Source organism: Prionailurus bengalensis, chromosome C1 (assembly GCF_016509475.1).
Source record: "Prionailurus bengalensis isolate Pbe53 chromosome C1, Fcat_Pben_1.1_paternal_pri, whole genome shotgun sequence".
Classification (NCBI taxonomy): domain Eukaryota; kingdom Metazoa; phylum Chordata; class Mammalia; order Carnivora; family Felidae; genus Prionailurus; species Prionailurus bengalensis.
The window spans coordinates 10,988,390-11,014,721 of record NC_057345.1 but is presented as its reverse complement, the minus strand read 5'-3'; the positions used below and the strand labels follow the sequence as shown (position 1 = coordinate 11,014,721).

General features: G+C 53.5%; 1 protein-coding gene across 5 annotated transcripts in view; it reads right to left on the bottom strand.

The window, feature by feature from the left end:
- TMEM51 (transmembrane protein 51) overlaps window positions 1–26,332 on the bottom strand; it is a 53,800-nt gene that overhangs the window by 6,537 nt on the left and 20,931 nt on the right. For 2 of the 5 annotated variants that reach the window (XM_043573810.1, XM_043573808.1), the window contains exon 2: window positions 1,697–1,770. The exons of 1 other annotated variant lie outside the window; for it this stretch is intronic. The gene's annotated coding sequence lies outside the window, so the exon portion shown is untranslated. The remainder of the gene's footprint in view (window positions 1–1,696; window positions 1,771–26,332) is intronic. 2 more of the 5 variants (XM_043573811.1, XM_043573809.1) reach the window with 1 other exon arrangement.

Genomic DNA, 26,332 nt, shown 5'->3' with positions numbered 1-26,332 from the left:
ATTCATCATAGCTTGGTAGCGGTGGGGAAACTAGAAGCTGCTGAAATAGCCAATAATCTGCATCTGGTTAAATAAAATATGGTACGCGTGCTTATTAAATTACGGTTTCAGGCCGGCTAATGATACGTTTTAAAGTCAGACAAGGTTAAAAAAAAAAAAAAACCCGGCACGTGCAGTGTGATTATAATTTTTTTTTTAATTTTTTTTTTCAACGTTTATTTATTTTTGGGACAGAGAGAGACAGAGCATGAACGGGGGAGGGGCAGAGAGAGAGGGAGACACAGAATCGGAAACAGGCTCCAGGCTCTGAGCCGTCAGCCCAGAGCCCGACGCGGGGCTCGAACTCACGGACCGTGAGATCGTGACCTGGCTGAAGTCAGACGCTCAACCGACTGCGCCACCCAGGCGCCCCTATAATTTTAAAAATTCTATACACAGACATGTATATATGAATACATGGGAAGGAAGACTGGGTCCTTCTTACGTTAAAACAAAGAGACAAAATATTTTCCCGCATGCAAACATGTTTGTAAAAATCTCAGAGGAGGGGCACATTCCAAATTTAGCAACGATTACTTCCGAGAACGGAGAGGGCTTGGAGCGTACAGCTTTCACTCAATTTCTGTATCTTGAAGGTGTTACAACCAGAACAACGTATTGTTGCAAGGCAACATAGGTTGGTGGTTGAACATGAACTTTGGAACCAGTTTGGAAACCGGCTGCCTGAGCTCAGAGCCTCTCTCTGCTTTCCTACCTGTGTGACTTTGGGCGAATTACTTAACCTCCCTGTGCCTCAGTATCCACCACTGCAAAGGGGAAATAAAAGCCTTCTAGTATTCACCTCTTAGGAGAGTTTTGATAAGTGAACAAGGAGAGATACATAAAGCACCGAGAACCGTATGTGACCAGCACAAGAGTCAGTCCTTAGAGAAAGGTTTGTTATTTAATATTATTTAAAGCTTGCATTGCCAATGGGGTGAGACCACCCACGAGGGGGGCAAAGATTACATGGTGTTGGATATTATAATGGCTTGGGGCCCTCCATAATACATAAACAGATACACAAACACTATTTAATGTATTATATTAAATTTCAAAACACTCAAATTATGCATACCACGGTGGTTTTAGTTGTGTGTGTGTGTGTGTGTGTTGTGGGATTAGAATGATTTTTGTTGTCTTTTTCTTACTGGGAGACTAAGGACTGGAAACAGAAACGGGCCTGTGGTGCCTTTAGAATGAACAAATGAAATAAAGGTTTTGGGGTTTTGGGTTTTGGGTTCGTGGCAGGGTTATGCTTCCAATGGTCGCTCAACATCGCTCGTCGATTGTACGCTCCCTCTGGAGCCCAGGATCCTGTTGGGTTCACCAGGGATGTGGAAACCCAGCTCCTGAGCCGCAGCTGATGGCTGTTTATGTTGTTTCTGGCTTGCTGACCCACGTTATATTTAGCATGATGTTCTTTCCCTTTCAAAAATATGGAAAGAAGCTAATTTTGTGCTCAGAGGATTTGGACCACATAGTTTCCAACACGTCCTTAAAACAGGGCAGCCCTGGCAGGCAGACTAGGGTCCCAGCTCAGCCAGACTCATGGACCCATCGTGGCTCATGGTCAAGGCTGCCCTCAGGGATAAGTGAGTGATTCTACACCTGGGTGTTCAAGAAAAGTTGTTAACTACTTAAGAGAAGCATCTACCTGTTGTTACCTGGGGTGCTCAGGGCAGGCTGGGAAACAATTCTTCATACTAAAATCTTGAATTAAGGACCCACCTGTAAGAAACCAGAAACACAGCTTTCTAAGTAAGTGGTGAGAATTTCTTCTCCTTTTTTTTTTTTTTTAATTTTTAAAAAAAACGTTTATTCAGTTTTGGGAGACAGAGACAGAGCATGAGTGGGGGTAGGGCAGAGAAAGAGAGGGAGACCCAGAATCCGAAGTAGGCTCCAGGCTCCGAGCTGTCAGCACAGAGCCCGACGCGGGGCTCGAACCCACGAACCGTGAGATCATGACCTGAGCCGAAGTCTAACGCTTAACTGACTGAGCCCCCCAGGCACCCCAGCGGTGAGCATTTCAATTTGAGATGCTTCCTGGGTGGGTGGGTATGTGTTTTCTTTGTTTTTTCTTGGGGGAGGGAGGGCATCGGTTGGGGTACATGCAAGAAAGGTTGTCCCCAAAGAAACCAAGACTCTGGACCAAAAAAGTAGGGTCGTGGAAGGATGACAGTCCAGTAGCTGCATTTACCAGACCCTTATGTGGTTTTATCTGTCTTATACAAGTGCTCTGGAGACTCAAAGAAGAGGAAACACTCCCCCAAGTCATTTTATGAGGAGTGTATAACCTTGATCCCTAAAGTAAATAAGGACAAGGCAAGAGAGGAAAATGACAGGCCTATCTGATCCACGTGCACACAAACAAAAATCCTAAACAAAATATCAGCAAATGGAATCCCACGATGTCTTTTTAAAAGCAGACAATTACATAATACATCACCGTCAAGTTGGGTTTATCCCCAGAACGTAGGGTTGGTTCAACACAAGAAAACCGAGTGATGCCAGGCACCAGGAAAAAGCGTGAGCCACGACAGCATCATCCAGTGGAGTATTACACAGCCATGAACACAAAGAACCCGCAGCTACATGCACCGATGTGGCCCATTCTGGCCAGCGTGAGGTTGAACGGGAAAGCAAACCTGGCATGTTTCCGTTTATGTGAAGTTCCGAGCGAGGCAAAACCAAACAACACGTGTCCATTTTTGTAGTAAGAGGATGAAATGCAAAGGTTGCAAAAACTGAAATTCAGGATCATAGCGACCTCCCTGGAGGAGTGAGAAACAGTGCCTGGGGAGGGTGAGAGAGAAGGGTACGTGGGTGTTCACTTATGACGTTATTCCTTAAACTTCATAGGTATCTTATAGGGGCCTTTTCGATTGGTTGAATTATTTTGCGGTAGGAATTTCCAAAACCATCAACATTTTTCCCACACTCGTAGCATAAAGTCCAAACTCCCTTGTCCCACCAGATTGGATTGGCTCCTGCCTCTCTCATTTCTTCTCTCTTGGCTCATCAACCCTCCGTGGCTTCTGCTCTGTTTTTCACTCACACCGAGCACGTCCTGCCACAAGGCCTTTGCGCTTGGTCTGGCTACTTAAAAACAATTTTTTTTTAATGTTTATTTAGTTTCGAGAGAGAGACATATGGAGCGCAAGTGGGGGAGGGGCAGAGAGAGAAGGAGACGCAGAATCCGAAGCAGGTTCCAGGCTCCGAGCTGTCAGCACAGAGCCCGACGTGGAGCTCGAACCCGTGAACTGCAAGATCATGACCTGAGCCAAAGTTGGCACTTAACCGACTGAGCCACCCAGGTGCCCCTGGTCTGGCTACTTTTTACTGCTTCTGTCTCTCACCTCAAACGCCACCTCCTCAAAAAGGATATCCCTAACCACTCTGTATAAAATGCCCCTCCTTCACCCAGCTACTCTTAAGCCCCATGCTTGTTGGTTCCCTGATGACATTCCTTCCCACGGACGGATGACATTACCTCACCATCTATAATAGTATTGGTTTGCCTTCTTGTAGGCTCCCTGTCTCCCCCACTGGAGTATAAAGCTCTTGTTAGGGGAGCCAGCAGGTGCTTAATAACTAACTCTTCATTGAATGAATATCTCGCAAGTTAAAAAGTTTAGCCAATGTCCCATATCAATTTGGGGAAATTCCTAGTCCACAGTTGGCACCGAGGGGGAGAGGATTCGTTAGAGCAACCTTCAGGAGTAACCCGTGTGCAGACCGCTTGCCAGCAACATGGGAGAGGTGCCCAGTTAATTGTGATTTCCATTCTGACCCGAAGTGGTGACTCTACCAATGTCCCCTGGTGTTCCTAGGCAGGAGTGGGCAGGGGTGAGAGCCCTGAGCCTCCTTCCTTTTGGGCAGCCGCTGTCTTCCCTCCCACGAGCACCCTTGGCCCCACCAGAGCCAGCATGGATTTCCGGGGTGGGGGCGGATAGTCACAGCTCTGGACACCGGACGCCCCACTTGGCTGACACCCGCGTGTAGCCACCCCACACCTAGAGGGACCTGCTATGAGTCTGATACGAAGACAACACTTGGAATAAAATTGAACAAAAGAAAGGGAAAAAAAGGCTCTGCTCTAGCTGAAATGGAGCGAAGGGCCCCAAACGATGGTGGAGTGTTCCCTGGCCCGGTTCCCGCTGAACCCCAGAAATTCTCTGGAATGCAGTTCAGAAGCTAAGGATCTGATCTAGACCCTTGAGTGGCCACGAAGCTTGCCCCCTGGCCCCAGAAGGAAGGCACAGCTCCAGCCCATCCAACCTTCCATGGGAGGGGATCTCAGTCCTGGCAGTGTGACCAGTTCCCAGGACAAAGAGCCTCCTTGACCAATCTCCCTGTGCCCTGAGCTCTTCCTGCCAAGCTGCATAATTGGGAAAGGGATCCCCAGCTGCATTCAAGGAACCAGGCCACATTCCCATCACAAAGGAAGAACTCAGTGGGGGCCCTCTGGGCCAAGTTTCAGCCCCTAGTCCCTTTTGTCCCCAAGTTCCGGTCCCATGCAGGGGGGAAGGTTGGGGGGACCGGGAGGAGAAGGGCTCTGAGCCACCACTGCCGCAGCTCCCCTCCAGCCTGGGAGAGTCAGGCCACCTCCCTACCAACCAAGGTCAAAGGCATCAGGTTCCCATTCGTTCAGAGCATGTTCTTGGAGACTGAGCACTCAGGAAGAATGAAAGGCATGTGGCCAAATGAGTCATAAAGGTAGAGGGGAGGGAAGAGGGTTGCCTGGGCCCGGAGAGAGCTGGCGGCGAAGGAAAAGGTGCTAAGCGATCTGCAAGGCAGAGCCACAACTGCCATCCTTCAAGGAGCGAGGAGCCCACTCTCTCCGAATCTCAGAGAGGTTACATAATTCGCCCTAGGGCACACAGTGCTAAGCAGCAGGCGAGATTCACAATCTCCTTCCCTTGCACGACGCCGCTCCCTGGGCAGGGCAGGCAGGCCAGAAACGAGCACGGCAGTTTATTCTGGGAGATATTTCATCGCAGAAGCATGAGGGGTAACAGGTGTCCCTTTCTTTTAAAATGGCTTTCTAAGGAATTTGCATCTGACACTTGCTGGGTCCCTATTGTGTGCCAGGAGCTTTGGGGGGGGGGGACACACGGATGTGTGAGATACTTTTACAGTCCAGCGGGAAGACAAGTGATGCTTTCTTATAGAAGGGAAGTCAGCATCAGGTAAGAGTGAACGTGGGTCGGGTGCCGACTCTGTGCCAGGTCCTGTGTCCAGCTCCTTTCGCGTATGATCACTTGATCATTACTATTTCTATTTTACAGATAAGGACACAGAGGCTCAGAGAGGTATAGTGACTTGTCCAAAGTTACACAGCTCGTATACAAGGCAGGTATAAGGCACGTCTGATTCTAAAACCCATAAATCACAAGACAGTACTGATAACATGGGGCACAGAGAACGAGCCTACAGAAGGGGCAAGAGATTACCTTTGAGGGAGGTGGGGGAAGGAAGATCCAGAAGCTTTGCAAGGCCTTGAGGTGTATGAAATTTACCTTGGGTGGAGTTTGGGGGTAGGTGGGGATTAAGGGCGATCTGTGGGGAGGGTTCAGTCTGAGAAACTGCACAGAGATGGGACAGGGGACGGTTCCCAGAACCTAACACTTGCTGCACTGAAAAGAGGCAGTTTTCCCCTCCCCAAAGGAAGATCTTGGGGAATGTTTTAAAAAAAATGTTTATTTATTTTTGAGTGAGAGAGAGAGAGAGAGAGGGAGAGAGAGAGAATCTGAAATAGGCTCCAGGCTCTGAGCCCGACGCGGGGCTCAAACTCACCAACAGTGAGATCGTGACCTGAGCCGAAGTCGGTCGCTTCACCGACTGAGCCCCCCAGGCGCCCCAGATCTTGGTGAATTTTATAAGACCTGACATCTCCAGTCTCCCTGCTAATCCGTTTAAATATTGGCGCCTGATCCTTAATCGGAAGATAAATTCATTCTGAAGACTCCAGGAGCCATAAACAGAAGCAGTGAGCTAAACCAGGTATCTAGTCTTTGGGAGCTTGACAAGGTGTCTCTCTCTAAGCAAGTGGGTGGCGTGTGACCCTATTTACAGGGCTGGCTGGCACCAGGGAGCCAGTCCCGAGGGCTCCAGCCACATTCAATATTTCTTGGGAAATGTGACCTCGCTGTGTGTGTTTCCCTGCCAGGACAGAGTCTGATGCCCATGAGACGCAGGGCAGGAAGCAAGGCTCCCATCATCCTCAACTCAGTGAGTCTGACACCTTGATCCTCCTCCAGGAGGCAGCTGGGCCGCCAGTGGCCTCCCTCTCTGGAGAGCCAGGCCGAGCACGGGCACTGACCACCCCACCCGGCCCCAGCATGCGGCCAGCTGCAGACACACCTATTACTATTTCCTGGACGCTCCTGTGTGCCGGGCTCACGCGAAGCGCTCTGCATGGGCTGAACTCATTCATTCCGCCCACGCATCGTATGACAGAGTCGCTCTTATCCCCACCTTGGTCCGTGTCATCGCTGAATGCACTGAGGCACAGAGAGGTTGAGAAACCTGCCCCGGGTCTCACAGCGTGTAAGTGGCGGTCCTGTGCGCAGCCCCTCCTCATCCTCGAGGCAATAGGACACCAGCCTTTCTGTCGAGTCACCAAGACAGGACCCGTTATCAGTCCCACCAGTGAGGCCAGCAACAGGTCATTCCCCAGAGACAGGAAGCCCCTGCGACTCCGCTGCTCGCTTAGTGTGCTGGCTAACCCGGGCACCACGTGGACACAGCCTATGTCCTTGTGCGGGTCATTTTGGACGCTGACCTGCTTCATTTGTTTCTCCTCCCCAAGAGGCATTTTTGGAGCAAAAAGTAGGCAGAGGGGAGAGCTCAAATCAGGGACTGGAGAGACCGTTTCCGAGTATCGAGCGCTCCCAGCACGCACTGGGCTTCCCAGGGTGGACTCTGGGCCCCAGGCCGTGTTCCCATCTCGGCCCGGCGACTTCAGTCACCGAGAGGCCTCCTCTCATCACCGTCCGCTTCAGCCGTCTCACTGGTCAGGGAGCCGGATGTGGATGGAACTCATGGGTTGTTCCGCGTTACGGGCTCAAAGTTTGGGGGTATAGGTATTTATTCATTCGCTCAACAAAACATTAACTGGGCGTCTACCACGTTCCAGGGCTGGCTGTAAGTGCTGGGGATAGAGGAATGGCCAAAACAGACGGAAGGCCCTGTCCCCGGAGAGCTCACGGACAACCACCTGTCTGGGAAAACTCCATCCCGTGCTAGATGGGAAGACAAGCCGAGAACAATGACGCCCGCACCTGACACGGAGGCCAGTGGTAAGGGGTGCTGGGCGGGGGGCGGGGGGACTTTAAATGTGGGGGTCAGGGAGCACAGTGACTGAGAGAGTGTTATTTGAACAGGGCTTTGAAGGAGGCCGGGGAGGGAACCATGTGGCTATTTGGGTGAAGGACATTCCAGGCAGAGGGAACCAAAGTAAAGAGGCCCCGAGGCAGGAGACTGTCTGGCTGTTTCCAGGGACAGTAAAGCTAGAAAATCAATGAGTGACTGCATTAAGGGTTTCCCTACACCTGGTGGCGGGCAGAGAGGAACCGCTCTGGGTGTGTTAGCGGTCATTTCCAGCCTATAGAGGAGGTGAGCATCCGTCATCTTTAGAGGCCCGGAGGGGGTGAGAGGCTAATTCAAGGCCATTGGAGTTGGGGGCAGAGAAGAATCTGGGGTTCAGCTCGGGCCTATTCGCCACTCACCCCTCTGTGTCTCTCAGAATTTGGGAGAAGGCATGTAGGAGGCTGAATGATGACCTCCCCCCAGATATCCCAGTCCTAATCCCTGGAATTTGTGACTGTTAACTTTAGGTGGCAAAAAGGACTTTTCAGATGTGATTAAGTTAAGGGGCCTGAGATGGGGAGATTAGCCGGGATCATCCGGGTGGGTCCAATTTAATTACAAGTGTCCTTACAAGAGGGAGGCAAAAAGGTCAGAGGAGGAAGTGAGAGATGTAAGGTCGAAGCAGGGGGCTGCGGTGCTGAGGGGAGGGGCCACGAGCCCGGGGGGATGTGGGGGGTGGGCACCTACTGGCCCCTGAGTCAGCAAGGTATCACTTTCTCCCCTCTAGCCTCCAGAAGGAAACAGCCCAGCAGACCTGCTGACTTTAGCCCGTGAAACTGACCGCAGGCTTCTGGCCTTAGGAACGGCAAGAGAGTGAATTTATGTTGTTTTTAGCCACCAAGTTTGGGGTCATTTGTTACAGCAGCCACGGGCAATGCACGCAGGGCACACCTTCCTCCGGCACCTGCTAATTCTCAGACCTTCTCTCGTCCAGCGGCTCATTTAATCGGACACAGTTCCTTGATCCTGATAAAATGGACCCCTCGGTGGATTTTGCACCTCTTCCTCGCGTGGCCAGGCTGGACGGAGGAGGGCTGGGCAACCCGGCCCTCCTGCACCGCACTTACATTTTAACCAGAGATTTCTCCGGAGGCAAGCCTGCACTTGCTCTAACTTGGCCGGGGTAAAAACTGCGGCAAAGGCATGCGTCCTCACGCTGTATCAGCAGGCACCCGCTCTCCTGGTGGCCCAGTTCCTAAGCCCTCAGGACAAAGCTAAGCAGGCGTTTATTTTATGTGGTCCTTACGTGGGGGTTTCTAACCCAAACTGGAGGTGTGTAGAGAGGACAGACAGACCTTTGCAGGCCGATGGATGCTGCAGAAGCAAAGCCCTCCCTGTTCCCAGGCCTTTATCAGGGCGGCCCTTGATTGGGGAGGGTAGGACGCAGTCCGAGAGCGGTCATCCTGCCCATATCTGGACATTTTCTTTTTTAGCCACAGTGATGCTGCTTCCACGGAAGCGGTTCCCAAACCTTCTGCCAAGCGCCTTTCTGGAATTCGCTCAAGCTTGTCCAGCCCTCTCCCAGCCCTCTCTTCCCTTGCTACCTGTGATTCCCACTGAAAGCCCCCCAGCCAGACCTGCTGTCGCCAGCCCTGGCCTCCTCCTGCTTCCGGTTTTCAGGATGTCACCAGTCACACCAGATTCTTTTTCCACCTGTCACCTCCTGGGATCATAGCGGCAACAGTGAACGATCCCCTAAGCATTTACGAAGTGCCAGGCCCGGTGCTGGGTGCTTTCCATGCATTTATTGTTATTGCTATTAATTGTATTTAGACAATTTAATATATCATATTTATTACTTAAAATAATTATTTTTAAAACTTATTATTCATGATCACATTAAAAAAATTTTTTTAATGTTTATATTTATTAAAAAAATTTTTTTTAACATTTATTTATTTTTGAGAGACAGAGACAGAGTGTGACCTGGGGAGGGGCAGAGAGAGGGAGACACAGAATCCGAAGCAGGCTCCAGGCTTTAAGCCATCAGCACAGAGCCCGATGCGGGGCTTGAACCCTCGAACCATGAGATTGTGACCTGAGCCGAAGTGGGATCTTCAACCGACTGAGCCACCCAGGCGCCCCTTCATTATCACATTTAAAATGTCCAAGAGGGGCGCCTGGGTGGCGCAGTCGGTTAAGCGTCCGACTTCAGCCAGGTCACGATCTCGCGGTCCGTGAGTTCGAGCCCCGCGTCGGGCTCTGGGCTGATGGCTCGGAGCCTGGAGCCTGCTTCGGATTCCGTGTCTCCCTCTCTCTCTGCCCCTCCCCCGTTCATGCTCTGTCTCGCTCTGTCCCAAAAATAAATAAACGTTAAAAAAAAAAAAAATTAAAAAAATAAAATGTCCAAGAACCCTGAGGAGAAAGTTTCTAGAGTGATCCCCATTTCACAGAGGAAGAGACGGACGTTCAGAGAAGTTGAGACACCTGCTCAAAGCCGTCCAGCGAATGGCACAGCAAAGATCTGAACTAGATACGTCTGAGCGGAGAGCTAGCTCACTCCGCCTCCCGGCGCCCCACATCCCCACGGGGAGCCCCCTCCCCACACCCTGGCTGCTTGGAGCCCTTCCTAGGCTGACCTCAGTCTCTGTGGTCAGGTGGTAGAATTCCTTGTTTCCCTTCGTGTTATTTCCCCTCCATAAAAACCAACTTCTCCCCGTGTGAGTCACTCGGCCCCCTGCAATCCTGATACTCATCTGGACATATTGTAAATAACTGACGCTGGAATGTTTAATCATAAAACTGGGGCTGAGGTTAAAACGGGGCAGCCCGCAGGAGACCGGACGAGAATAACAGCTCACGGGGGAGGCTCGCTTTGTGGGGCTTGGCACCCCTTTCACGCTGGGAAAGGGAGTGAGAACGACCCTCGGTCGAGTGCTCACCCACCTCCACGAGCGGGCGTGCTCCCCAACATCGTTTCCCTTGTTGCTCCCAGCAACCCGGGAGGAAAGCGCTACCCCCACCATCCCCCTCCGCAGAGACGTCAGGGCACAGCCCGCGCTCGGGGCGGGGCTCCATCCCCTCTGTCTGGCGGCAATCAGAACAGACAGGATCGACCTCACAAGGTTGAGGAGTGAGTGTTTTATCCACCTTAGGCGAACAGAGCTAGCTAGGTATACAGTAAGTGCCAAGACACGGCACAGGGATGATGGGAGGGATGACATTTGGATTCTACACTCGCCACCACCTGCTCCCCCAGGTTGTAAGGCCTCCTGGGAACCGAAAAAGACTCACTGTGCTTCCTTGGCAGCCAGCACGTGACGTTGAAGCGGCCTCCTCCTGGACAGATAAGCCCCGATGAAACTCCCGAGGCGCAAAACCGTTTCTGGGGGGCGCCAGAGGGCGCGCCTTGGCTCCTCCCCGCCCTTCTGGTCTGTAAACGCCAGTCGGGCCCCCGCTCACGTGCTGGAAAAGGCGACGACCTCCTCGGGATGCAGCAGAGCCAGCTGGCTGGAGCGACACGTCACCTGGAGGGCACAGCTCACCTCCAAGCTCAGTTCACCTGATCTTTTCTTCTCCTACCTGTGCCGGAGGGCGGGTAGTGCCGACCCACTGGCCGGATATCCTCAGTAGGGTGGTTTTGTTCGGGCGGTTCGTGGTTCCTAATATCCACTCTGCCCTTCCTCCGCTGTGAGAAAACTCCTGATGCTCAGTTTTCCAGGGCTTCCCAGAATACAGACCATTACCCAGCCTCTTGAGAGGCTCGACCGGGCCACAGGACTAGGTTCCACCCAATGGGACGTAAGCAGATGTGTGTATCAGGGGAGGGGGACGTTCAGGAAGGGTTCTTAAGCAGAAGGGACATCTCCCTCTCTCTCTCTCTTTTTTGCCCCTTCCTCCTTCCTACTGACTGTGGTGTAGATGTGATGGCCGGAGCCCAGCAGCCATGCTGGAGCATGAAGTAGAGGATGGCAGAACAATAAGAGAGAAGGAGCCCGGGTCCCTGGTGATTGCTGCGCCACCCTCCCAGCCCCAGACTGCTGAACTCTGGACTCTGTTTACATGGAAGAAAAACAAAGGTTTATTCTATTGAACCTATTGTTATGTAGGGCTTTTCTACACCTACACCAGCCCGGGCCTGGCTGAATAGTAACAGTGAATTTGTTTTTATTTATAAGCCTAACAGCTAAGCCAAGGATAGTGCTAAAAACTCCACCTATAGAGTTTATTTAATCGTCACACGAACTCCAAGGGACAGAGGGTATCGTCCCATGTTACAGATGAGGACACTGAGGTCTTGCCTAAAGCCATACGGCAGGTCTGACTCCACTCTCCCATCCTGCCATTAAGCAAAGATAACCAGAGGGGAAGTATGGCCAGCAGACTCGTAAAGTGGCCTCACAATCCATACCTCCTGGTGTTTATGCCCTTGCGTGACCCCTCCACTTGAGTGTGGGAGGAATCTTGGCCTGCTTCAGGCCAGTAAAATACAGCAAATGTTGGGATGACGGTTATTATGTGAGATTATATCACAAAGGACTGTAATGCCCAACTTGCAAGGAGATCTTCTCTTGCTTATTGACTTTAATAAAGCGAGTAGACATTTTAAGGGGAGATCCATTTGGCAAGGCCCTGAGGTAGGCTCCAAATGACAGCAGCAGTAAACGAGGCCCTCGGTCCTACAACTTGAAGGGAGCAATTCTGCCGTCAGCCAAGACAGCTTGGAAGCGGGCCCTTCCCCACTCGAGCCTCCAGATGAGAACCCATCCCTGGCCCACACCTTGACTGTGGCCTGGCAGAGGACCCAGCTAACCTGTGCTTGGACTCCGCACCCACAAAAACTGTGAAATACAAAATGTGAGTTATCTCACGCCACTAGGTTTGTGGTAATTCGGTATAAAGCACCAGACCAAGAGGGGAACTTTTGTTGCCAGTGGACTCTGACGAGATTAGGGGAGGTCAGTGAAGGAGCCCATCTCTTGGAGAAAGGGGCGAGGACCGGAAAGGGTGGAGAAGTCTGAAAGTCAGGTCGAGAGGCTGGCGACAGTGGGAGCGAAGCCTGGAGGCTGGCTGTGGGCAGACGCGACTGTGAGATAAAGGCACGACGTTCCAGAACCAGACCTGGGCCACAGAGCCACGCACGGATCAGGAAGGGGGGCGGGGGGCGATGGAAGCTCAAGGCAGGACTCTGTATGACTCCCGGCTCTTCCACTCAACTAGCTTATATCCTATAGAGCCTCGGTTTTCTCATCTGTAAAACGGCTGTGACTATACCTTTCCAAAGAGATGACGCACAGAGAAAGTGCTTGTCGGTGGAGCACTGGCCTGAAAGCAACCTTCACAGGAATGAGGGGCACGAGAGACTCAGCGTGGGCTCTCTGGGCGCTCGAACCTTAAGTGGGGAGAGAAGACCGTCTGGACGAAGAAGCGGAGAAGGGCTCCTCAGGCAGAGAGGCGGGGAGCGGGGATCACAGGGTCCAGAGGCTCCGGGAGGCGGTGCAAGGAGGGAGGGGCAGCGGTAAGCCTCGCCACGTACCCTGGAGAGGTTCCGAGGATGCTGCTGTTGCACCTGGGCCATGACCATTCTCTATCCTGGTGGAACAGCACCCTGATTTTCCTTTGCCAGGACCTCCCCGCTCTCAGTCCAGTGTCTGGGCCTAACTCTGGCCACTGAGGGCATTCCCCACAGCAGGGACGGTTGCTCGGAGACAAGGAAAGTGGAGTGGGGGAGGGGAGAAGAGGGGACTAAAATATTAGCGACGATCCTAAAACGGGAGCGTGGCCTCACGTGGCCACTGAAGACGGTGTGGCACAGGTGAAGGGCTGGATTAACCCAACCTCCTGAGCTGAGGCCCAGCCCCCTCCGCCTGCCACCCCACAGAGAGACATGCCGGGTCCCTAATTCCGCAACAACCCAGCCGCAAGAAGCCGCAGAGCCGAGAGCGGCCAGTATAACCCCAAGCTGGACATTAGCGGGGATGGACCATGGCTGCTGAACTCCATGGGGGGGGGGGGGGGGTCATGACACCAGCTGCACCCAGGTCACTGTCTGGATGGGCATCTGACATATCCAAGAGCTGCACTGTCCAATACAATAGTCACAGCCACACACGGCCGGTGAGCTCTTGAAATGTGACCGGTCTGTACTGAGATGTGCTGTAAAAGTGTAAGCTACAAACACCAGATTTCAAAGACAGAGGAGGGCAACAAGATGATCTCGTTAATATTTTAAATCAATTTCGTGTTGAGGTGATAGGTGTATCAAGTTAAATAAAACTGATGATTTTTACCTGTTTCTTTGGACTTAAAAAACAATGTGGTTACAGGAAACTGAAAATGACACCTGGGGCTTGTATTCTAGCTCTAGGGGATGGTGCTGTGCTGGAATATGAGTTCTCCAGGGCGGAGACTTTGGTCTCTTGGTCACTGCTTTCCCTCTGTCCTAGAAGAGGCCTGGCACGTGCAGGAGGAGCCTCATAAATGCTGAACGAATGAATGAATGAATGAATGAATGAATGAATGGCATGACAGAGTAGTATCGTGGAACATACAGGATTTTAGAGTCTGTCCAACCTTTGTTTAATTCTGTGTGCCTCTGGCAATGCCCTTCGCCTCTGTGAGCCTTGTTTTTCTCTGTAAAAGGCAGATGCTGGGGGCGTCTGGGTGGCTCAGTCGGTTGGGCATCCGACTCTTGATGTCGGCTCAGGTCATGATCTCGTGGTTTGTGGGTTCGAGCCCCGCATGGGGCACCGCACTGACAGCGTGGAGCCTGCTTGGGATTCTCTCTCTTCCTCTCTCTCTCTCTCTCTCTCTCTCTCTCTGCCCCTCCCCTGCTCAAGCTCTCTCTCTCTCTTTCTCTCTCAAAATGAATACATTAAAAAAACTTAAAAAATTAAGAGAAAAGGAAGATGCTGCTTTCAAGGGTCTGGTGACACAACCTAAGCCAGCTCTGGTGTAGGACTGGCACACTGTTGGCTGAGGCTGTCGGCGGGTGTGGAGGCCCGAGGGCTCTGTCGGAGAGCCGCTGCTGTGTGCGGTGCGTGAATGATAAGCCCAAGTTAGGCTCCAGGCTGTGGCCTCCAGCAGCTGCTAAGAGGTTTATCCCCGAACAGAAGTGCCTCCCCTACTGATCCCGTGGCTGGGAGCGCAGCGGGTTTCCCCATCCAGGCAGGCACCTGCAGGTTTGAGGAGGGAAGCCGAGAGCCAGCGTCAGGAGAGGCACGCACCTTGGGCGTCTGCGTGGGCCGTGATCGAGAAACCCCCAGAGAGATGGGACACGCTGTTCTGTGGGGCTTCTCAGGGTCTTTTCCAGAGGAAAAACAAATGGCTAGTGAAAATATGTCTGCATTTCAGACGCGCTACACGGGAACACAGAGGGACAAGGAGGAGGGAGCCCTGGCTGTACTAACACCTAGCGGTGGGGCTGGGGGTGGGGGTGGGGCTCTGGGGGCCAGTGGGAGGCTCTGGGCCTGTGACTGTTCATCACCGGCCTGCCAATGCAGGGGCAGATCTGAAAAATGACCACAGACCCTCTCCTGAGAAGGGCTGTATTCGTTTCCTGTTGCTGCTGTGACAAATCACCATAAAATTAGCGGCTTAAAGCTACGCCAATTCATCCCCTTACTGTCGTGGAGGCCAGAAGTTCTAAAATGATGGTGTCAGCAGACCTGCCTTCCCCCGGGGGGATTCAGGAGAGAATCTCTTTCCCTGCCTTCTTCAGCCCCTGGAGGCTGTCCACACTCCTTACCTCCTGGCCCCCTCCTGTCTTCACAACACTCCCGGGCCATCTGTCTCCATCACCACACCTCCCTCTCTGGCACCCCTCACCCCTGCCCCCTCTTACAAGGACTCTTGCGACTACAGTATGCCCCCCCCCCCCCCCCCGGGATAATGTGAATCTGCAAAGGCCTTTGATCACATAAGGTAACATTTATCACAGGCTCTGGGATTAGGTGGACATCTCGGGGGTGGGGGGACATTATTCGTTAATGAATGTGTTATCCAGCCTACCGTAAACACCCTCGGCACAATCCTGTCCAATCTCGGGTTCACTGGCCTTCCAGGACTGTCCTCCAGGATAAGAAGCCCCGCTCTGGAATCTCACAGCACGGCTCTTGGAACCCCAGGGGTACCCGGCTATAGACAAGGCACGTCAGACGCAAATTGCAGGATTATACATTTTACAAAAGGGCCTTTTGTTTTCAAAAGCATGTGTCTTTAAAGCATGAGAAGAACAGCTAACGTGCATTGCTTACTCTGAGCCTGGATTATCTCACTGAATCTTCACAAAGAAGCGGCCACCATCATCCCCATGTTACAGATGTGGACACTGAGGCCCGGAGAGGTTACATAACTTGCCCAAAGTCTCATGTTAATAAGTAGCAGAAAGAGGCTGTGAACCAGATGCTCTGAGTCCAGAGTCCCTCTAAAATCCTGCCTCTCATCTGCCCCCAAGCCAGGCTTTGAAAGAATAATGAGTTTTTTAAATGTCTATACAGTGCTTGTGTCAACAAGGCCCTCCTTTGTCCACTGTCCGCAGCCATGGTTTGCTGATGGAAGAGAAATGAGGGGGGGGACTGGGGTTCGTCCTCCGCCACTCGGTGACAAAGACAAACATCAGCGTCTTCAGTAACCTGCTCGGAAGCTGAGGGTCAGGGCTGAGGGCTGACCTTGCACCTCTCCGCCACCCGGGCTCGGCCCTGTGACCCGGGGCGTCAGGTCACATGTCCCAGGACTCTGTCCCTTTCTCAGATGCCACAGCACCGTGTTGGGGCTTCAGGCGGCTGGCCACATGTCCCAGGACTCTGTCCCTTTCTCAGACGCCACAGCACCGTGTTGGGGGTTGCAATTCCTTCCTGGCACGAAGCTGGACACTTGAACGTCATTTTTGTAATCATCCAAACACTCCCTGGCGGCCCCCTCGTCCCCACTGTAGAGCAAGGAAGGGGGGCTGAGGTTGGTGAGCAGGTGCACACTGCTCCGAACCAGCGCTGTGTGCATTCGGACCCAGATCATCTGCCTGGAAGCCCCACAACGGGTGTCCCCGTCTCCAGAGCATCCGCTGGTGTTCCTGTCGTGTTCCCACCCCTTAGGCCGGGAGCTATGCCAGATGGTCTCTACCCTGCAGGGGGCCCAGGCAGTGCAGGACTTTATGACCCTGACCCACCAATCAGTGGAGGGACTGTAACCACACATCTGGGCATAGGATAGAATTACTGAAGCAAAGGTAGCCAGAGGGAGGAGGCACAGCACAAGTCAAGACTGCTCTCCGAGTCAAGAGAAACGTCCAGGCTGAACAATAACAAGGACAATGACTAACAATAATGATGATGACCCTGAAGATAAAATAGCCCCTGTCTCCCCGCCCACAAGCTGGGCGAGGCTGGGGGATGCGCCGGGGAGGGTGGAGCCTGGGTGGCAGGAGCAAGGCTGCGGACCCCTGGCTCCTGGCAGTCTCCCCACAAACATTAACCGGGTGCCCACAACATGCCGAGCAGAAGTCCAGGTGCCGGGGGACGAGCACACAGGCCCTCTCTTTACAAAAATCCAGGATCAAGTTGGAAACTCCCAAACAGGTAATCGAGGGTTATCTATGATTATCACAAAAGTCTCTGCAGGGACCCTTTAAACGAGGCCCTGCTGTGCTCTCCACAGCGCCAAGTTGTCCAGAGCCTGTCGCACAAGTCACTCCCAAGGAGTGTCCCCGGAGGTCTGGGGACCGGGCTACGCTGGGCCGCGGGAGCCAGGCTGCCCAAGGCCACCTGGACCAGGACGCAGGTGCCATGTGGTCGGGCGAGTGCTCCTCCCGGCCCTAAGTCTGGGCGCGACCAAGCCTGGCCAATCAGATCTTCCCATTTCTCAAAGGGCGGGGCCTGGGCCAGCCAGGACCAATGAGACCTAATTCTTCCTGGTTGAGGAAATGCCCTTGAGGGGAACCCCCAGCGGGGCCCCTTCCTGGCTGGGTTTGCCAGAGGGACTGGAGGTAGCTGGTGGCCATCTGGTCCTCCCCTTTGGGGGGCGGGGGGTAGGCTGCTCCAAGACGGAGCCAGCGTGGAGGAAATGTAAGCGGAGGTGAGCCCGACGCCAGAATCCATCCAGGGGGACCTTTACCGATGTTTCAGTTGGATGAACCCAGATAAATCCTCTTGCCTAATGAAACAATAAAATAAAATGACTTAAAAAAAAAAAAGCCCCCAAAGCAAAACCAAACTGGCCAGTTGCCCCCATTCTTCCCCTTTCTGAGGCAAGTTTGGCGCCAGGGAGTGAGCAGGGATCACCGCCCTCCGCGAGGCCCCACCCCCCTCACATGTGCTCTCGGATTGCCAAGTCAGGCCCCGAGCACCCGCAGAGGGAGGCGTAGGCGTTCTGGAACACACGGTCAAGAGTCCAGGGCTGCTTGCAGGTGATAGGATCGCCTTCCTTGGTGGGGATGTTTTGAGGAGTCATCCTCAGGATCACTGTCAGGGTCACTAAGACAGCTCTCTGGCCTTGGCAGTGACTGAAGAAGGATGTGGTCCCGGGACCGAAAGCTGGCAAATCTCTCCCTGGGCCACACTGCCCTCCAACATGCCACCCCGATAGATGCTGTCATAAATCACGAGGTTGGGAAAGCCTCTAGGCCGTTAGCAGGAATTACAAGGCAGAGAGGAGAACCAGGCCTGCCCTCGGAAACTTACTGCCAAGGTTGTGATGCACATCTAGCGAACGGATACACACACAGGAAGGAAGAGGGAAACGCGCCGGCCGAGCCTGTAGGGACGGGCAGACGCATCCAAGGGGACGCCATTGCTCTACCCTGTGGGCCCGGCACTGTGCTGGGCACCAAGAGGGCGGTCAGCGGCACTCTGCCCTCAGCCTCCCGCAAGCCCAAGAGGGCGGAACAGAAGAAGTATGAAGGGGGGGCGGGGGGCAGTGGGCAGGAAGAACAATGAGGCACAAAGGAGGGAGAAGTGAGCAAAAACAGAGTGACCCCCGTGAAAGCACAGAAGGAGGAAGAAAGGCCACTAGAGTCAGCGGCAAGGAGGACCCGGCCCCTGACAGGCAAGGGGGTGGTTGGGGAGACCGCTGGGGGGTAGGGCGCAGATACAGCACGCGGTGCGGGTGAATTTTTGGAAGGGGGGTGAATCCCGTGCTGGGTGCCCACTGGGCAGCTCCTGCCTCCCTGGTCAAACAGCCAGGCCTTTGTCCTCCGGCAGCTGTCACAGGGGCGGGCCCAGCATATGCTCTGTGTGCACAGGTAGGCCAGCGGGCACAGAGGACTCCAGACCCCGCCTGCTGGGCAAACATCTGCCACCCCACATTCGCCGCAGTGGCTGCTGAGCACAAAGGGGACCCAGCAAGCAAGTGGGGCCCTGGGGAGAGGCCACACCCTAGGATGCCCCCCCACCTTCCCTCAGGTAAAGGCCAACCTCCCCTGGACGTGGACCATGAAGGCCTCCTCCGTGGCCTCCCTGCCTCCTGGCCTGCCCTCTCTATGCTGCTTTTAGGCAGGTCTTTCCAAAAGGCAAATGTGATCATACCACCCTCAGTCAAGATCCCTCCATGGCTCCCCATCACCCTCCTGGCCCCTAGCACCTGCCTGCCGCTCCCCCCAGGGCCGGGCTGATTTCCACGCACTTTCCACGCACAACCTCGTTTCATCCTCCCCACACCCCTGTGTCTCCCCCGTTCCACAGACCGCTGAGGGTGGGAGAGGGTAAGTAACCCAATACCAGCTTCCCACCTTGGCAGAGTCACCGTCCTCATCTGGGCTCAAAAGCCAGCTCATCTGTGACTGCTGGCTCTCTCTCGTCCTTCCCATCAGCCCCTGTCATCCTCAGGGTCCATCTCTTCCTTCTTTTCTGTTTCTTTTCTACCCCAGGGTAGAGCCTGACACCTCACTGTCCCTACCTGGCTTCCTCCCCGCGCGGTCTTTCGTTTCTGTCCAACTCATCCAGCATGCTGCTGCCATTTTGATCCTCCAGAAACGGGCTTTTTCATCCTGTCACTCTCTCGCTCAGAAACCCTCGGTGGCTCCCCATTGCCAGAGAATCAAAGACTGAAGTCCTTAGCTTGGTGTTCAGGCCCTTCTGCCCAGCTCGAGGGGTCTGGGAAACAGGTGAGGAGCCTTCCCAAGGAGCCAATCTGAGGCATCCTGGCCTCGCTAGGGGTTCTTCCTCTCCCTGCTGGCCTGCTGGGGCAGGGAGGGGCTGGCTACCGCAGACCATAGCTGTATTTCAGACACTCAGGTCCTCGTGGCTGCCAGAGCCGACCTCCCTGGCCTGTGGGGTCCCTGCCTGGGGTTTTCCAGGGGCAGGGAACACTTATTTCCACTTTGGGGGCTCCGTGGGGCCTCCTGAAGGACGGGAGCATGGGGACAGGAGGGTGGTCACAGCCTCAGCACTCTGAATCTGAGCCTCCGCACGGCTGTGGGGCTCCACGGGCAATGGGGTTACCGCCTTTCCCTTCTGCCACAGAAGGGCATCAAAGCAAAACAGAACCCAAACAAAAAGTATCTTCTCTTCTCCTATTGCCATCTAGTCATGGCGGAAAGGTTAGTGTGACAGTAAAAACAGTAGGAGAGAATCTTGGGAACACAGGGCATGCCCTTAGATGACATCGATTTTTATTTGGGGAAAATTTAATCCACTGTCCTTCGCCTTCTAATTCTGCTGTGAATTGATGAAGGGATTCTCACCCACAGGCCAGAGTCTACGTGCAGCATTTAGAAGCTACAAGGCTAAATTATGTCTCCCTCGTCAGCCATTAGAACCAACCTCTCATACGGATGTGACCGAGGGAAAAAAAATCAGAAACATACCCTGTTCCCACGCATCGCATTAGAAATCTGAGATTAACATCCCAATAAATTAAGAAGAGACACTTTATTATAAAAGGGTTGTCCCACTTACAAGAAAGTCTCAGGCCTCAGTTTTCCCATGTGGGAAATAGGAGGTCGGGTGAGACTATAGATTATCCCCAAATTTCTTCTGGCACTGAAATGCTCAGATTTCCTAAATTAGTCCCTGGTAAGAGAAGGCTTGTATCATAACGATATGCAGGGTTTTTGTTTGTTTGTTTGTTTAAAAATTTTTTTTAATGTTTATTTACTTTGGGGGGGGGGGAGGGGCAGAGAGAGAGGGAGACACAGAATCCGAAGCAGGTTCCAGGCTCTGAGTTGTCAGCACAGAGCCCAACGCGGGGCTTGAACTCATGAACCGTGAGATCATGACTTGGGCCGAAGTTGGACGCTTAAATGACTGAGCCAGCGGGGAACCCCTATATGCAGTTTTTAGAGAGCTCTTTAGAGAAAGGAATTTCCCAAGTTTTAGAGGAAATAGGTTTTAGGCTACTTGCCCACCTCCTGGCCCGTCTGGCTGGGCCGTGACCTTCATCTTAAGGTGAGAGCAGAACAGATTCGGCAAAACAGATGCCCCGCCCCCCCCACTAGAACCTCCCCCATGTTTTGAACACTTGCCTCAAATGTACGGGAATCTGCGTATATGCACAGAATAGCCCCTGGACGGCCACGTAGCAAACCCAGTGGTTATCTTTGGGGTGTGGGTGGGGTGACAAAAGGGGGCGATGTCCTTCAGACCTCCTACAGCCTCTGCACCAGGCTTTCTCCACCTCAGCGCCACTGATGCGCCTGGCTGATAATTCTTTGTCAGTACGTTTTATTAAGATGATTAAGGAGGGGCGCCTGGGTGGCGCAGTCGGTTAGGCGTCCGACTTCAGCCAGGTCACGATCTCGCGGTCCGTTGAGTTCGAGCCCCGCGTCAGGCTCTGGGCTGATGGCTCAGAGCCTGGAGCCTGTTTCCGATTCTGTGTCTCCCTCTCTCTCTGCCCCTCCCCCGTTCATGCTCTGTCTCTCTCTGTCCCAAAAATAAATAAACGTTGAAAAAAAAGATGATTAAGGATATCTCCATTCAACACTCTGGCAGGTGTTCTCAATTCTCTTTGCCCCAAGATGTCGAATGCACCCACCTCCAGATACACCGACACCTACTTCCGTCGCTGGAAGTATCCATTACCCGGATATCTACATCTGCCTCCTGCTTGGTCCCCCTGCTGCTGCCCTTGCCCCCATGGCAGCCACAATGAGCTTCCAAACGTGCCCTTGAGTATGTCACTCCACTGCCTGGCTCCCCACTGCCCTGAGAATAAAATCCAAACTCCCCACCTGCTCCCCCCCCCCCCCCGGGGCAGGCTGTCGTCTGGACCCCGGCTCCCTCTGCCTTCTTCCAGGCTCTGGCGGCTCACGGCGGGGTCCCCAGCTTCCCGGGCAGCCCTGGAGCTGGTTAGAAAAAGCGGAATCCCAGGTCCACCCCAGACCTCCTGGCTCATTTCTGCAAGTGCATGGTCAAGTTCGAAAAGAGCTGCTCCAGTCTGCTCCTCCCCCCGCTCCGACCACACTGCCCATCACCACTGGCTCCTTCTCACTTTTTACTTACAGGACACTCTCACGGTGAGGCATTCCAACATCTTCGATCGAGTAAGTTGCCTCATGTGATTCCCTATCTTGGGCACCCTGCGGGTTTGGGACACAGCTATGAGTGCAGCCTGTAAGCGTCTTGTTGGTTTACCCTGTGTTTTGTCTGTCTCTCTCCCCCGTATCCACGCCCCAGAATAAGCCGAATGAGGTCAGGTGAAGGGGAGACAGAACCAGACACACAGAAGGCATTCTGCAAATATTTTTGGAATGAACAATAGTCACAAGTATTACACCCTTACTGCCTGGCAATACTTTGTTTTTTACATGAATTATCTTGTTTATTCTTCGTGAAACCTACGAGGTGAGATGGGTTGTATTTATGATAATCCCCATTTTGCAGATGAGGAAATAGAGGCACATGACACAAGGTCTCACAGCCGGTGGCAGGCTCCCCACCCGGCTCCGGGTGGGGACAAGATCTGGCCCCACGACGACACCTGTCACCACCGCCCAACCCCACCTCCTTGTTCCTAACCAAAAAGCATCTTACACACGTGCTCTCGGGGGCTCGACTCTGAAAAGGATTTCCTAGTGAACGGTTCTACAAAGTAAAGAATTCTGCTGTTGGGAAATCATCATCCCTTCATGTGCTTTTTGGGAAAATTACATCTTTGTGTTCGGAATCTGTTTACGCCGGGTCTGTCTCTCCAGATGGTCCCAAAGACTGTTGCTATAAACCATTTTACCTCCAGACACGAGTCCAGAAACAAACCCGACAGGGAAGACACAGGGATGTTCAAGTGAAGGAACGGTTGATATTTCGATGCCCTCTGTCCGGCGGGAGCACCTTCACCCCTTGTGGCCACCAGGCGAGTCACTGTTCGTCTTTGGACATCCATCCTTTTAGGACCCTCCCTGTCTGCTCTCTCCAAGGAGCACCAGCCACGCCCCTGGTCACTCACTCAGGGCTGTACCAAGTACTCCCTCCGCGGCAGCTCTGTGACCCTCCGGGCACTTATGACCTTGCCCGACCTCCCTGAGAGTGATGGCCATGTGTCCCCACAGCCTTATCATAGGCACAAGCTACCACGTCTTCCCACTTCCGGAACCTTCTCACGGCACCACGCCCGCCATGTCCCAGGCGCCGTGCTAGGCTGTGCGCGGTAGTCATCTGTCTTAATTTAATCCTCAGGTCAGTCCTTTACGTGAGGAACGTGGGGGCTCAATTTTGCAAATGAAGAAAAGAGCCTGAAGCTCAGAGAGGTGAAGGGATTTGCCCAAGGTCACACAGCCGGTCAGTGAGAGACCCCCAAATTTGAACGGTTCAACTCGGAATGGACCTGGCATACCGATAATCGCGTTAGGGACCACCAGGCACGGTGCCGACACCTTGGCTGCTCGATCTCACAACGGCCCCGTGGGATGGAGGCACGATTGTGCCCATTTTACAGATGAGGAAACTGAGGCCCGGAGAGGCAGATGGGCATATATTCAAGGTCGCATAGCCAAGAAGAGAGCAGGGATTTGAACCCAGAAGGGACACACCAGGCTGTGCTGCCACTCTGCTTGAAGCCTACGGCGGTCACACATTTTTTCGTCCATTTACCTGTTGTTTTTTTTATTTATTTACTTTGAGAGAGAGAAAGAGACAGCACGAATGGGAGTGGGGCAGAGAGAGAGGGAGAGAGAATCCCACGCAGATTCCACACTGTCAGCACAGAGCCTGACGCGGGGCTCGATCTCACGAACCGGGAGATCATGACCTGAGCCGAAATCAAGAGTCAGACGCTTAAATGACTGAGCCCCCCAGACGCCCCACACATTTTTCACGGAGAAACCAGCATGCTCCAAATCTCATGCAGGCAGCCGGATGTCACGGTCTGAGTTTTGTCTTCCACCCAAGGGAAAGAGAAGCCTGAGAAACCCACGCGGTGGTCCCCAAAATGCAGGCAATCAACCGGTCAATCAATCAATCACACAGACTCAACACACAAAACGGTGGCTCGTCCGCCTTGAGCACGGTCTCGTTGAGCTCCGGTCTCACAGCCAGCTCAGTGTGGCGGGAAGCCTGCCGTTCGTTTGGCCGTGACAGCACCTGTCGGCCCCGCATCTCTCCCGATGGTGGAAACAAGATGGTCAGGAAACAGAGCTTCGGATGAAGGTTTTGAGTGTTTAAAGGGAGAGAATCCGAGAGAGGGTTTAATCGCAGACCTTCAGATTCAACTGGACGTGGTCCAAAAAGGCTTTTTGCCGCCCCGGAGTCTGTCCTGTGGCCTCCTCGAAGGCCTGGAGGACAGCTTCCCAAGCACCTGCAGCCCATAGGGTTATTAGAAGCGTTAAATTAGGTAATAATAGTAATAACAGCCAACATTTACTACATGCTTCCCATGCTCAAGGCACTGTGAACAAAGAAGTATTGCCATCCCCTTCATTTCACAGACGAGGAGCTCAGAGAGGCTAAGCCACTTGCACAAAGACACACAGCTAATTGCGGAGATGTGGGGGCCTGAGCCCTGGTGGACTCTGAGCCCAGGCTCCTAATGACTGCATCCTCTTATATAATTCAACATGGACACAAACCAATCAGCATGGTGTCTCTAACACAACAGTTCTCCAACACAAGCCCAAATCGTGATCATCTGGAGGGTGGCCGGGGAGACAGAACCCAGAGAGGGCCTATCTAACTGCCCGATGCCCAGCATCTGGCAGACGTCTGCAGCCCCGCGTGGAGTCCTGCCCCCTGATCCTAGCGTAGCAGACCCTGTGATGCCTGGCCGACAGCCAGGATCAGCCCGGTGACTGAGGGCGCTTTGTCTGTGGCTTAGAGCTGGTCTTGCCGATCATGGGGAGTCAGGCCCAGGGCCAGACTTTGACCCCAGTTAGGTTTATGCTAAAAAAAAAAAACCCAGACTAACAGTAAGTCCTTGACATCTTCAAAGACTCAACTGTCTTGGCCAGAAGAGACTTTTGCAGTTAGAGTCTGGGGGTGCCCATCCCAGGTTGGGGGGCAACTGATTGAAATACAGATGCCCTTGGGTCCCCTCCCAAGACCTGCTGACTCAGAGTTGTTGGGGCTGCGGCAGAGGCAGCTGCTTGCTCATTTGTTTATTTGTTTGCCTAAGGCAGAATTTATATATAGTAAAACGCATAGATCTTAGTGCGCAACTTGAGTTTTGACAACTGTATACGTGTATACATGTAACCACTGGCCAGAGTGCCCTGTGTGGTGCCTTCAGCCAGTGAACCCCCACCGTCCCCATCCAGGCAGCCGCTGATCTGCTTTCTGCCATGATGGGTTCACTGAGCCTGTACTAGAAGCTTCTCCCAATGGACTCATACAGCACGTGCTCTACGTCTGCCTCCTCGCACTCCTCCGCGGAGCTGCCGGTCATGTGTGGTCTGTTTTGTTCTTCTCTTGCTGAGCAATAGCATCACAGTTGACCTGCTCCCCTGCGGAAGGACACCTGGGCTGTTATGCCGAAAGCCACCATGAACATTTGCACAGAAGTCTTTGCGTGGGCCCTTCTCTCGATCAATCCCCAGGAGCGGGGTTGCTGGGGGCACAGATAGAAGAATTTATCTTAACCCTCTCCCCAGGTGCTACGCCAGTCCAGCGCAGGTAGGATTCCCTGCCGTCCTCTCCCTTCAGCCCCCTCTCCAGGCGGGAGGCCCCCGGAGGTGACGGGACCCGCTCCGCATCACAGAGGAATCCGTTTTCCAAACCAGTGATCGTTCCACACTTTGGTCCACATTCGGCTTTGAAAGCTGAACCGAATCTGGACGGTGTGCTCTGACGGATGATGTCAGCTGTTCACACCAGGGCTCAAAAGCCCAGGGAGATGGCACCAGGAATATTCTGGGTACCGAGGCTTTAACCGAGTCTCGCGGCTTCTCTCCCTACGGTCTACGGATTGAAGGCGTTGATCAAGACCCATCATTCACGGCCCTTCCTCTAAACCCGACCAGGGGCCCTCAGGGACCGCCCCCCCCTCCCATGCCAATTAACCCTGGGCAGTAAAGCAAGATGGTTAGAGTCAGTGATGATTAGATCCGGGTCTCTGAGCCTGGCTCCCCTCATGTGTAAAACAGAGATGCTTAGCAGGGCTACCTCACAGTACCGCAGGAAGGACGAAACAGTCCCAGAGGTACAACAGGGAGGAGCAGAGGTTGGCTGTGCGGCAGAAGGGAGTCAAGAAGCAGAGGGAACGGGAACACGAGGCCCGCCGTTCCCTGAAGTCCCCTGCGCCCCCAACCTTGCATAGGTAGGGTGACGCCCGCTAAGTGAGCAGGTTCTGGGGCCCCGTTACAGGCTTAACAGAATCAGAATCTGGGGTGGGGCCCAGGATCTGCTTTTAGCACGCTGCCTAAGTGGTCCCGATGCTCGCCAAAGCCTTGAAACCCTCATCCCGAGCGTGGAGCCAGGCAGAGCCTGGGAAGTCAGCCGGGCACGAGGGTGCAGAGACCAGTGGGGTGGAAGGAAGGGCAGGTGAAGCTTTCTGGAAGAGCCACCGAACGGCAGGAGGCCAGGGAGGACTGGAGGCGGATTTATTCCCCTGCCAAGACTGG